The 12,746-nt window shown below is 38.9% G+C and overlaps 1 protein-coding gene across 5 annotated transcripts in view; it reads right to left on the reverse strand.

Annotated features, from left to right (window-relative positions):
- GPR160 (G protein-coupled receptor 160) overlaps positions 1 to 12,746 on the reverse strand; it is a 47,106-nt gene that overhangs the window by 6,548 nt on the left and 27,812 nt on the right. The window contains exon 1 of one of the 5 annotated variants that reach the window (XM_032407243.1): positions 6,128 to 6,198. The exons of the other annotated variants lie outside the window; for them this stretch is intronic. The gene's annotated coding sequence lies outside the window, so the exon portion shown is untranslated. Of the gene's footprint in view, positions 1 to 6,127; positions 6,199 to 12,746 lie in introns of those variants that run through there. 5 annotated transcript variants of the gene reach the window in all.

The following is a 12,746-nucleotide window of genomic DNA, read 5'->3' on the forward strand; positions in this document are numbered from 1 at the left end:
TCCAAATAAAAGTGACTATGTGATTACTGATAACCCAAAGGACCGTAACTAATCTATGTGGATAATGTAATTTTATTCCTTCAAAAGGTAACTGTAAAGAAACTTTTCAAAATATGGTCCTTGCTTGATGATAGGTCAAAGTTCAGTTAAAAAATAAAATGTCATTCAACTCTGACAACTTCTTTTTTTTTTACTGTGTTCTCTTTCCCAGCTTTAGTGAGGTATAATTGACAAATAAAATTGTAAGACATTTAAAGCATATGGCATGATGATTTGGTATACATATACACTGAAAGGATCCCCCTGTCAAATTAAGTAATCAGTTGTGATACTTATCTCACATATTTTTGGTCGTTGTTGAGAACATTTAAGTTCTTCTCTCTTAAGCACATTTCAGTTATCCAATACAGTGTTATCAGTTACAGTCACTACGTTAAACATTAGATCCTCAGACCTCATTCATCTTATACTCGAAAGTTTGTACCCTTTTACCAGCCTCTCCCTGTTTCCCCTACCCCGCAGCCCCTGGTAACTACTTTTCCACTCTCGGTGTCTGAGTGGAACTTTCTGTTTGTTTTAGATTCCCCATATAAATGACACCATCTGACAGCTTTTAAAGAAATATGTTTTCATTCATTTACACAGTATAATGAAATTCAATATAGAAAGTTAAGAAAATACAGGAAACAGGTTTTTATTTAATTTGTTTTTAAAAATAGGTAATATAATTTACATGGTATAAAAGTCAAGTTATAGAAGTGCATGCTGTGAAAATTATTCATCCTGCCCACTCTTTCAACACCCCTTACTCCCAACTCCTATCCAGTCCAGTTCCCTCCCTAGATAAAACTATGGTTACCAGTTACTTGTCTATCTTTCAGAGATACTCTAAAGCAAGGTTTTAAAAAGAAACTTGAAATTTCCATGTTGCTAAGGCAGCTAGCAAAGATTTCTTGATTTGCCCTTCCCCAAGTCTCATTTGTATACTGATAAAATCACATAAGAGCTGCAAAGGTAGAACACAACAAAATATGAATCAATGATTCGTCAGATCACAGGAGTAATTCCCACCAACCCCAAACATAAGGCTGGCCGTGAGGAAGGGCAGCGAGGCCAGGCAGGACGACAGGAAGTAGGGATTATCTCAGGGTAAGATGACAGGTGATCTGATTTTCCTGGAGTATAGAATTACAGTGCTCACTCCTACCTACTTCTCTGCTTCTGGGACCATGGGGAGATTTCAGTTCCTTGACCCTTAAAATTAGGTGGGCCCATGATGTGGCTATTTCTAGCCAAAGGGTTGAGGCCAAAGCATTTAATTGCAGAGGACAGCCCCTTCAGTGTTCTCTTCTCCTGCCACAGGGAATAAAGAGACCATGTGTTCCAGATGGTACAGCTTGAAATGGTGGGGCCTCTTTCAACCTGGGTCCTTGAGTGACTGTGTGGAGGAAAGCCCCTGATGATGCACAGTGGATGTATGGTATACGCAAGAAATTACAGTCTGTCACATTAAGCTGCAAAGATTTTGTGATTATTTCCTATGGCCTATCTGAACACATTTCCATAGAATTTGAAATTTTTCAACAGCATGTATTATTTATATTACCAGATTTTTAAAAAGCTATAGAAGAAAACAACTTTGAAAAGCAACAGTGCAAATGTCAGAAAATTGGTAAAATAAAAACTCAGTTTTAATTCCTAATACATTAACTGCCTTTGCATTGTTTTGTTCTGATTTTCTTTATATTTGTCTATATTGGAAAAGAAGGTCTCAATTCAATGACCTACTAAGTTTCTACCTTAAATAAAGGGTGAATTAAACCCAAAGTAAGGGCGCCTGGGTGGCTCAGTTGGTTAAGCGACTGCCTTCGGCTCAGGTCATGATCCTGGAGTCCCTGGATCGAGTCCCGCATCGGGCTCCCTGCTCGGCAGGGAGCCTGCTTCTCCATCTGACCCTCCCCCCTCTCATGTGCTCGGTCTCTCTCATTCTGTCTCAAATAAATAAATAAAATCTTTAAAAAAGTAAGCTAAAGGAAGGCACTAAGAGCAGAAAACAATGAAGTTTATAAAACAAACAGAACAACCAGTGAACCAAAAGCTGGTTCCTTGGAAAAACAACAACAACGAATTGATAAAACTTCAGCCAAACTAAGCAAGAACCTAACAAAATTAGGAAAGAGAGGACCTCACTACAGATCCTACAAACATTAAAAGGATAATAAGGGACTGTTATGAATAATTTTAATGAGACTACTGTCACAGGACATAAATTTCTGGAAGGACACTACCAAATCTCATTCAAAAAGATCCCTAACAATCTCTATTAAACCGATCTTGCACTTAAAAACCTTCCCACAAAGAAAACCTAGGCTCAATGTAGATGAATTCTACTAACATTAAAGGAAGAAATACCAAACTTGGAAGAAAACAGAAGATAAAAATACCTCCTAACTTCTTTTACCAGACTGGAATCACCCCGATACCAAAGGCAAAAACATTTCAAGAAAACTAAATTATAAATCAACATCCCTCAAGAACAGAGTCAAAAACCCTTAACAAAATATTATCAAATTAAACCCATCGATATATATATAAAGAATATACCCTAATACATCACAGCCAATGCAAGCTTGGTTTAACATTAGAAAATCAATGTAACGTAATTCACTATGTTAACAGAATAAAGGAGAAAAACTGTATGATCACCTGAATTGACACAGAAAAAGCACTTAACAAAATCCAACATGGTTAAAACTTCCACAAACAAAAAATAAGAGGGAACTTGGCAACCAGATAAAAAGCAGCTGTGATAAACCTAAAACCTACATCTAACATCATGCTTAGTGATGAAAGAATGGCCATTTACCCCCCTAAGATCCACCCTTCACTCAACATTTTTTTAGAACCCCTATCCAGTGCAGTAACGCCTTAAGAGGAAATAAAAGCCATGAAGACTGGAAAGAAAGAAGTAAAACTGTAATCATGGATCATGTACTTAGAAAATCTAAATCTATAATAAAGCTACTAAAAGTAACAAGTAAATTTAGCAAGGTTGCAGGTTTTTTAAAAATCGTATTTCTAGACACGTGATAAACAACTGAAAAATAACATGTTAGTGGTAGCATTAAAAATATGAAACATTTAGGGATAAATTTGACAAAGCACATGCAAGACAGTATTCTGAAAATTTTAAACAATACGGAAAGAAATTGAAGATCTAGACCAATGAAGATATATACCATGGGTTGGAAGACTCAGTGTATTTTTTGGTTGTTGAAACTGGCAGGCTGATTCTACAATTTATATAGAAATGTAAAGGCCTGAGCAGAGCCAAAATAATTTTTAAGAACAACAAAGTTGGAGGACTTATACTACCTGATTTTAAGACTTGTTATAAAGGCACAGAAAGAGGGAAGAGGGGATGGTATCAGCATTAAGGACAGTCCTATAAATCAGTGAAACAGAAGAGGATCCAGAAATAGACACACACATTTATGGTCACTTGATTTTCAAAAGCAAGGTAATTCAATGGGGCAAAGGACAGCCTCTTCTAAAAATGACGCTGTAAAGTGGATATCCATATGGGAAAAATTACATCACATCATACACAAAAATAAACTCAGAATGGATAAGACTAAATGTGTGGGGAGGGAGATGGGTGAAGTAGGTGATGGGGATTAAGGAGTGCACTTGTGAGGAGCAGTGGCTGTTGTATGGAAGTGTTGAAATCACTATATTGTACACCTGAAACTATTATTATATATACCGTATGTTAACTAGCTGGAATTTAAATAAAAACTTAAAAAGACTTAAAAATTTTTAAAACTTAAAAATGCCAATGTGAAATGGAAATCGTTGTGATCCTGGGTGGGTGTATCTGATTCCTCGGCCTGCCATAACAAATTAACCACCGGGTGGCTCAAAACAACAGGAATGTGTTCTCACAGTTCTAGAAGCCAGAAGACTGAAGTGTCAGCCACGTCACACTCCCTTTGAAGGCCCCCGAGAATGCTCATCTCTTCCAGCTTCTGATGGCCGCTGGCGATCCGTGGCCTGTAGCAGCACACCGCCAATCTCTGCCTCTGTCTTTACATGGCCTTCTCCGGTGTGTCCGCTCTTTGTAAGAACGCTACTGCATTTAGGTCCACCTTAATCCTATATGACCTCACCTTAATTACATCTGCAAAAACCTAGTTCCAAATAAGGCTGCATTCCAGGTGGACGTGAATTTTGGGGGGATCCTAGTCAATCCACTAAAGTAGGCATAGCTTTCCTTAGGACATCCATGTGCATATACACAAATTGAAAAACTGGGCTTGTTAAAAAAGAAATACTTCTCTTTAAAAGCATAGTTAAGAAACAGAAAAGGAAAGCTACAGACTGGGAGAAAATATAATAAAGATGTGACCAGTGACTTGAATCCAGAATGTAAAAGGATTCTTACACATGTAAAAGGACTCTTACAACTCAGTAAGACAATTAGCCCATTAGCAAAATGGGCAAAAGGTTCGAACAGACACATTGAGCAGACACAAATGCAAATGAAAACCACAATGAGATGCTGTTGCACACCCACGAGAATAGTAACATTTAGAAGAACTGACAGTACATGTGCGGCAAGGAAGTAGAAGGACCAGACCTCTCAAACACTGCTCACTTTGGAGCCTTCTGACAATGTTAAACATTCAATTACCATTTCATCCAGCTATTTACCCAAGAGAAATGAAAACAGATGTCCACAAAATGTGTACACAAATGTGTATAGCAGCTTTATTCACCATGGGTCCAAACTGGAAATGTTTCGTATGTCCATCAATAGGAGGATGAATAAACAGATTGTAGTGTACCCATATGATGTACTTCTCAGCAATAAAAAGGAATAAAAAGGATATATGCTACACAGGGATAAATCTCAGAAATGTGCTGAATGAAAAGAACCTGATACAAGAGTACAGACGGCAAGATTCCATGGAACTCCAGAAGGACAAAACAAATCCATGCGCCAGACAGACCATCAGTGGAAATCTGGGGCTAGGTTGGGGCAAGGGGGCACCAGGGAGCTTTCCGTAGAGATGCAAATGTTCTATACTTGGGATTGAGGTGGTGGTTCAACAAGAGGATACATTTTTCAAAATTCAAACTGTACCCTGAAAATGAGTGTTTTTATTTCTTAAGGATGTTCATCTCACAGTATTGGATATACGAGTGAAAGCCCAGAATTAATTTAAATATCCAACAATAAGAAATTGTCTATATAAATTATGTTACAACTTCCAATGAAAGATGGCATTTTGAATAAATGCAATTACCTCTACTTGCTCTCATAATGCCACGAAACTAACAGTAAATTGAATTTGTACCTGATTCTAAAACGAACAAGCAAACCTAATTTGTTACATGTGAGGACACTAGAGAACCAAGTCACTATGTTTTTAAACTGGTAAAAAGAGGAAACAATCAAGCATTTTTTTCTGCCTTTTTTTTTTTTTTTAAAGATTTTATTTATTTATTTGACAGAGAGAGAGACACAGCGAGAGAGGGAACACAAGCAGGGGGAGTGGGAGAGGGAGAAGCAGGCTTCCCGCGGAGCAGGGAGCCCGATGCGGGGCTCGATCCCAGGACCTGGAATCATGACCTGAGCCGAAGGCAGACGCTTAACGACTGAGCCACCCAGGCGCCCCTGCCTTTTCTTTTTTTTTAAACTAACTGTACCACTAGGTGACAGAATAGGGAGGGGATGTTTACTTTTATAGAAGCTCTCTAATAAGTGAATAAGGAATAATAAAATTTGAAAATCACCATTCTGTAAATCCTGATGTATTAATGGAGGCAGCCAATAATCATCAGTAGCTACTAACATCCAAAGGGAGAGATGGAAGGATGTACCACCATCTCTATGAAGTAGACTTGCCGAAAACAGAACCTGACCAAGCCTGCAGATTCAACTACTTACTTAGAAAAAACAGAGGACAAAAGAACATGTCACATAGCTCGAGGAGATGCAGTAAGCAAAATCCAGATGGAGGTCAACTCTCCAGGACAAACAACTTGTATGTTCAGTAAACTGTATCAATAACAAAAGATGAGACTTCAGGTACATCAACTAAGTGCAACGTGTAGAACTTACCTGAATTCAACGAAACGATTACATTTATAGCGCCTGGGTGGCTCAGTTGGTTGAGTGTCTGCCTTCGGCTCAGGTCATGATCCCAGAGTCCTGGGATCGAGTCCCGCATCTGGCTCTCTGCTCAGCAGGGAGTCTGCTTCTCCCTCTCCCTGCTGCTCCCCCTGCTTGTGCACACTGTCTCGCTCTAATAAATAAATAAAATCTTTAAAAAAAATTACATTTATAAGAAACTGGAAATTAGAACACTGCCTAGAAATCTGAGGTATTAATGAGTTATTAATTTTTGGCATTATAATGGTATTTTGTGATGGCTGAACTGTGGTCCCCAAAATTCGTATGTTGAAGCTCTAATCTCCAGTACCTCAGGATGTGACTGTATTTGATTATGAGGCCTTTAAAGAGATAATTAAAATGAAATGAGGCCACCTGGCAGTGGGGGGAACCTTATCCAATCTGATTGGTATCCTTATAAGGAGAGATTTGGACACACACAAGAGACACCTGGGCTGTGTGCACACATAGGAAAGACCACGCAAGGACATGCCAAGAAGGTGGCTACTGCTAGCCAAGGAGTGCAGCCCTAAACAACTTCTATGGTAATTCAAAAAATGTAAAAATACATACTGAAATATTTACAGATGAGATATGTTCTCTAGAATTTGCTTCAAAATAATACAGTATATGTGTTTGGCCAGGGTGGGGGTTGATGGGAGTATAGATGGGGCAGGACTGACCACAGGTTAATGGTTATTCTATTTATTTGTATGTATGTCTGAAATTTTTCATAAATTTTTTAAAAGCAAAAACTTTCGGGGCACCTGGGTGGCTCAGTCGGTTGGGTGTCTGCCTTCCGCTCAGGTCATGATCCCAGGGTCCTGGGATCGAGCCCCGCATCGGACTCCCTGCTCTGCGGGGAGCCTGCTTCTCCCTCTCCCACTCCCCCTGCTTGTGTTCCCTCTCTCACTGTCTCTCTCTCTGTCAAATAAATAAATAAAATCTTAAAAAAAAAAAAAAAAAGCAAAAACTTCCAACGACAAGAATTTATAGCAGACACCAGGCAAAAAAAAAAAAAAAAAAAAAAAGTCCAGAGGCTGGAAAATGAATGGATGAATGGTAAATGACTTAGCATCCTGCTACATAAAGTGTGGTCTGAGGAGCAGAAGCATAGCATCACCTAGGAGCTGTTGTTATAAGTACAAAATCTCAGGCTCCAACTTGGACCTACTGAATCAATCTGCATTTTTATTTATTTTTTTAAGATTTTATTTATTCATTTCAGAGAAGAGAGCACAAGCAGGGGGAGAGGGAGAAGGAGACTCCCCGGTGAGCTGGGAGCCCAACATGGGGCTCGATCCCAGGACCCTGGGATCATGACCTGAGCCGAAGGCAGATGCTTAACCAACTGAGCCACCCAGGTGTCCCTCAATCTGCATTTTTAATAAAATCCTCAAATGAACCCCATATACTGCTAACAGACCGAAGAAAGCTAGCAGGGGAACAGGCACAGTGGCAACCTAATTTCTACCTCAGGGCCCTCAAAAGGCTCAGGAATTGCTGGCTCAGGTAACTTTGGAAAGGGATGCAAAGGTGGGGCTAAAAACAGGACTGTTGTAAATGAAAAACAGATCCCAGATCCCTTCCCTGACTCAATACAACAGCTGACTGCCTCTTCATGGAATAACAATGGAGGTTTTCTCCTCTGGCAAGAGTAAAACAGATGGTCTCTGGACTCTGGAAAGAGTTCAGAATGGAAGGATACCATGCTGGAAAAAGAGGGAGACCAAGGAAAAATACACATATTAAAAGTTGAGACCTCTCCAGCCTTCTTTTCCCCACTTGGATTTTTGAATACCATTAATCACAAAAATATCTAATGATACTGACCTTGAGTCTTCCCTAAGGAAATATCCTAGACAATGCCCTATTGATCAATATGATTACATATCCAAAGATCATCAGACATTCAAAGAAAATCTCCACTATGAAAAGTCAAACCCACAAGGAGAAAAACACAACTTGGAGGAAAGAGACGCAATCAACATTAGAAGAAAACTTTATTTAGAAACTCCTTGTTTTCAGGTAGGAAACACTACATCCATGAAACAAGAAGAGAGGCTATTTAAAATGACAACAGAAAACAAGAAAGTACTCTTGGAAAATAAAAATATGATCATTCAAAGAAATGAGAGCTGGGTGGGTAACACCTGTTGAAAACAGGTAAATTAAGGGGAAGAATAATTTAACCTACCCCACATGAGATATACCACTGGGCAACCAAGTGGCAGATGAGGGGAAGTAGCTCTTTAAAGAGTGATCCGACTTAAAAATGAAAAATAAATTGTAGACTTAGAATTCCAATCATTTTGCAACCAGCTCTTCTTCCCCAACCTCCCACCCGTGAATTAACAGGTATAAACCTTAAGCAACTATTGCTACCATCATCGCAACAGGAGAGAAACCAGACATTCAGTGTCTCCTACAGACTGACCTGGAGTCTGATAAAAATCTCCAGCTCAGCTGCCAATTTGGAAGAAATACAGAGGATACAAACTGGAAGTAATCCAAATTTATATCAACAACTGAATGGATGAACAGTAGTGTATCCACACAATGGAATATTACTCAGCAATAAAAAAGGAAGAAAGTACCCAAACTTGCAACAGGGATGAATCTCAAAATAATGATGCTGAATGAGAGAGGCCAGGCCAAAAGAAAAAAAAAAAAAAGAATGTGCACTGTATGATTCCATTTATGTAAAATCTTAGAAAATACAAACATACCTATAATAAGGAAAGCAGATCCTCAGTTGCAAAGGAGATAGAGAGAGGCAAAAGGGAGAAATTACAAAGGGGCACAAGGAACTTTTGGGGGGTGATAGGTGTATTTATTATCCTGATGCTGGCGATCTTTTCGTGGGTGCAGACATATGGCAGAAGGTCTCAAACTGTACACAATAAGTATGTGCTGTTTACTGTATGTTAGTTATACTTGAATAAAGCTGTTTTTAAAAAAGGAAAGAAACGCAGAGGACAGAGGGACCTACTGGGTGGTACCATGAGCATGTAATCAGCAAAAGTCACACTGTGGAAAACTCTAAAGGTCAAATGGTTCAATTCTTCAACAGAAGAACAGGGGAAAAGGGGAATGGAGAAGTAATCTATAGAGCAAAAAAGAGACTTAAGACATGTCAGGGGCACCTGGGTAGCTCGGTCGGTTGAGTGTCCGACTCTTAATCTCAGTTCAGGTCTTGATCTCAGGGTTGTGAGTTCGAACCCCACGCTGGGGCTCCACACCCAGTGTGGAGCCTATTAAGAAAAAAAGACATCTCAAATCATTTTTTTTAAAAGAGTAAGACTAAAGTCTCCAGGGATACACATTTGGGTGATTAAACCATCTTTTAGAAATACAAGAAAGTGACTGCTCTGTGAGCCGTGTTACTTTGGGGGAAAGGAGCTGGGAATGGGAGAGGCCACACAGAAGGGCTGCATGGGGCCGAGGCCTAGGTCTTTATCTGAGTTGTAGTCACAAGGGTGTTCACCTTATAATCCATTAAGCTATACATTTGTGTGTACAGCACACCATCTAAATTAGAGCAGGGCATATGGCTACGGGAGAAATTTCTAGAAGATGGACATTCCAAATACCTTTGAGTGTACTTGAAGAGATTTACAGAAGAGGAAGAATTTATGGTTGAATTAGTGACAAATATAAAGAAATAAAGAAAAAAGACCAAAGGAAAACAAAAATGTTGTTCAGGAAAGGAAATGCAACTGTAATATACATACAACATTGGTCAGCTGTGGATGGTTTTTGCAGAGTCCTACTAATGTTAACACTGGACACTGCTCTAAACATGATTAGAACATGGTGATGTTGACAGCACGGGGCCTGGGAAATGTGCATGGGTACAACGACGATGGCAGTGGGGCTTCCCAGCAAGACAGAAGAGGCCTGGATAATCACCTTCCCTTCAGGAAGTAAACAGCTAATGCTTAAAAGTGAGAAATGCCGAATGTATAATAAGCACATTACCAGAGGTATGAAGGTAAATACCATCAGCAAAAGGAACTGAAGTTGCCCGTGAGGAGCAGAGGAGCAGGCAGAGAAAGGACTCTTTTTTTTTTTTTTTTTTTTTTTTTTTTAAAGTCCTGGAATAAGCCTGTGACCCAACCAGGTAATCCTTTTGAACAATGTACCTTTGTTACTTGGGTAAAAATTAAAGTTGTATTTGGAAATGACAATAAGGAAATTTTACTTTAAAACAAAAGTCTGTATTTCACCTATTTTTAGGGTACACTGTTCTCCACCATTTTTTATCTCTTAAGCCAGGATGCTGATGGCCTCTTACAGTCACTGTCCTCAGCATGAAACATTTTTCACAGAAACACTAGATTATGCAACCCATTGTCAGTTTGTCTCGTAACTGCTCCTGTGAAGCTAGATCGTTTGACTGAGGTGTGTGTCATACTTCTCTACCGTAGGGGTACTTTCTCCCTTTTGTAATCAGTAAGTGATCTCCAGGCTAAGCCCTTGAGACTGTCAGACTGTGCTGTTCCGCAACAAAGTTTCACCTCATGGTTTATCATCCATTTATCATCCTTGCCTGAATCAATTAACATATTGGGAAAACAGTGATTTTTCTAATTCTAGGATTCATTCTGCTTTCATGAACTAGCAGTTTTTCTTTTTTCTGGAAATACATATTCGATTTGTTTTTATTCAATGTGTTATAATCCAGCACCATCATTATTCTTTTGAATGCCTCATTTTTTCCCAAATTCCTCCTGTCAAGAGTTCCTTCAAGCTAGCCCCTGTGTCCTCTTGATGGGTCTCTGAAGTGCCTGTTTGCTTTCTGGCATCTTGAGCTTCTGCTGACCCAGAGTCATTTTTTTTCAAAGAATCCTAGTTCCTTTTATTGAAAAAAAGGTACTGAAAAAGCAACATCTGAGCTCCAGGTACGCACATTACACTGGGGTGTCACTGTGTCTAGGCCCTTTTGGTAGGTGGGGCTAGAAATTTTTTTTAAATCAAGACTTCATACTGATAACCTCCAATTCAAAGCAAACATCACAAGATTCTTCCTTTCACTTTACCTCATTCCGTATTTTTATCTCCCTTCTCCCATAATGAGAACCTGGTTCCCAATTACATTAGCATGTCGATTTATTTGTTCTGACTATAATACGTACTAAAGAGTTTCGGACTTACTGCACTCACACCACTGCCTATAACTAACCAGGAAATAAAGAGCAACATTTCTTACCCACTCTTCTTGTCCCCACTATGGTGTCCAGTCAGAGCATTGTGATAAAAGTTACCCAACTAGCTTTTGGTTTTACTTTGTGTTTATGTAATCAATTTGTTTTTATTAGTTGCTCTTTGTATATTCAATTAGAGGATTTGCTTTGTTTTCATTTTATTTTTTTTATATAATTGAATATGTAAGATATTTACATGGTTTAAATTCAAAACTATATATAAAAGAATACTAAGGAAAGTCCCATTTCCATTCCTTATCCCCCTCCCAACCATATCCACCACCCACTTACCATTTGTTTCTGGTTTATAGTTCCTAAGCATCTTCTGCGAAAATGATTTGTGGAGGTGTTTCCTCTGGAAGAATTACTAGAAGTGAAACTGCTAGGTCAGAGGGTAAATGCTCATGAGCTTTTGTTAGGTATCACCAAATTCTCTTCCATAGTGACTGCTGACTTCCTTTTTCTTACCACAATAACTGGTCATCATTTGTTACCATACCACATTGTTACAATATTATTAAATATATTCCCTAGGCTGTACTTCTCTTTTTTTTCTTTTTCTTTTTTAAAAAAGACTTTATTTGACAGAAACACAGCAAGAGAGGGAATACAAGCAGGGGGAGTGGGAGAGGGAGATGCTGTACTTTTCATTTCCATGATGGACTGACTTTATAACTAGAAGTTTGTCCTCTGAATTTGCTTTCCCAATTTTGCCCATCGCACCACCCATCTCCCATCTGGCAACAGCCAGTTTGTTCTCTGTATTTAAGAGTTTGCTTTTTGGTTTCATAGTTGGGTTTTTTAGATTCCTCATGTAAGTGAAATCATGTGGTATTTTTCTTTGTCTGACTTATTTCATTTAGCATAATACCCTCTATCTCCATCCATGTTGTCACAAATGGCAAGATTTCATTCTTTTTTTTAATTTTTTTTAAAGATTTTTTTACCGTCGAGCTATATTCCATTGTGTATGTATACATGTACCTTCCTTTTTTTCTTTTTTAAGATTTTATTTATTTATTCATGAGAGAGAGAGAGAGAGAGAGAGAGAGGCAGAGACAGGGGGAGAAGCAGGCTCCCCAAGGAGCAAGGAGTCCGATGTGGAACTCGATCCCAGGACCCTGGGATCATGACCTGAGCTGAAGGCAGACGCTTAACCATCGGAGCCACCCAGGCACCCCCCATGTACCTTCCTTATCCATTCATCTATCTATGGACACTTGGGTTGCTTTCATATCTTGGTTACTGTAAATAATGCTACAATAAACATAGGGGTGCATGTATCTTTTTGAATTAGCGTTTTCATTTTCTTTGGGTATATACCCAGTAGTAGAAGTACCGGATCATATGGTATTTCTATT

The sequence above is a fragment of the Phoca vitulina genome, unplaced genomic scaffold, assembly GCF_004348235.1.
Source record: "Phoca vitulina isolate PV1807 unplaced genomic scaffold, GSC_HSeal_1.0 scaffold8, whole genome shotgun sequence".
NCBI classification, from domain to species: Eukaryota; Metazoa; Chordata; class Mammalia; order Carnivora; family Phocidae; genus Phoca; species Phoca vitulina.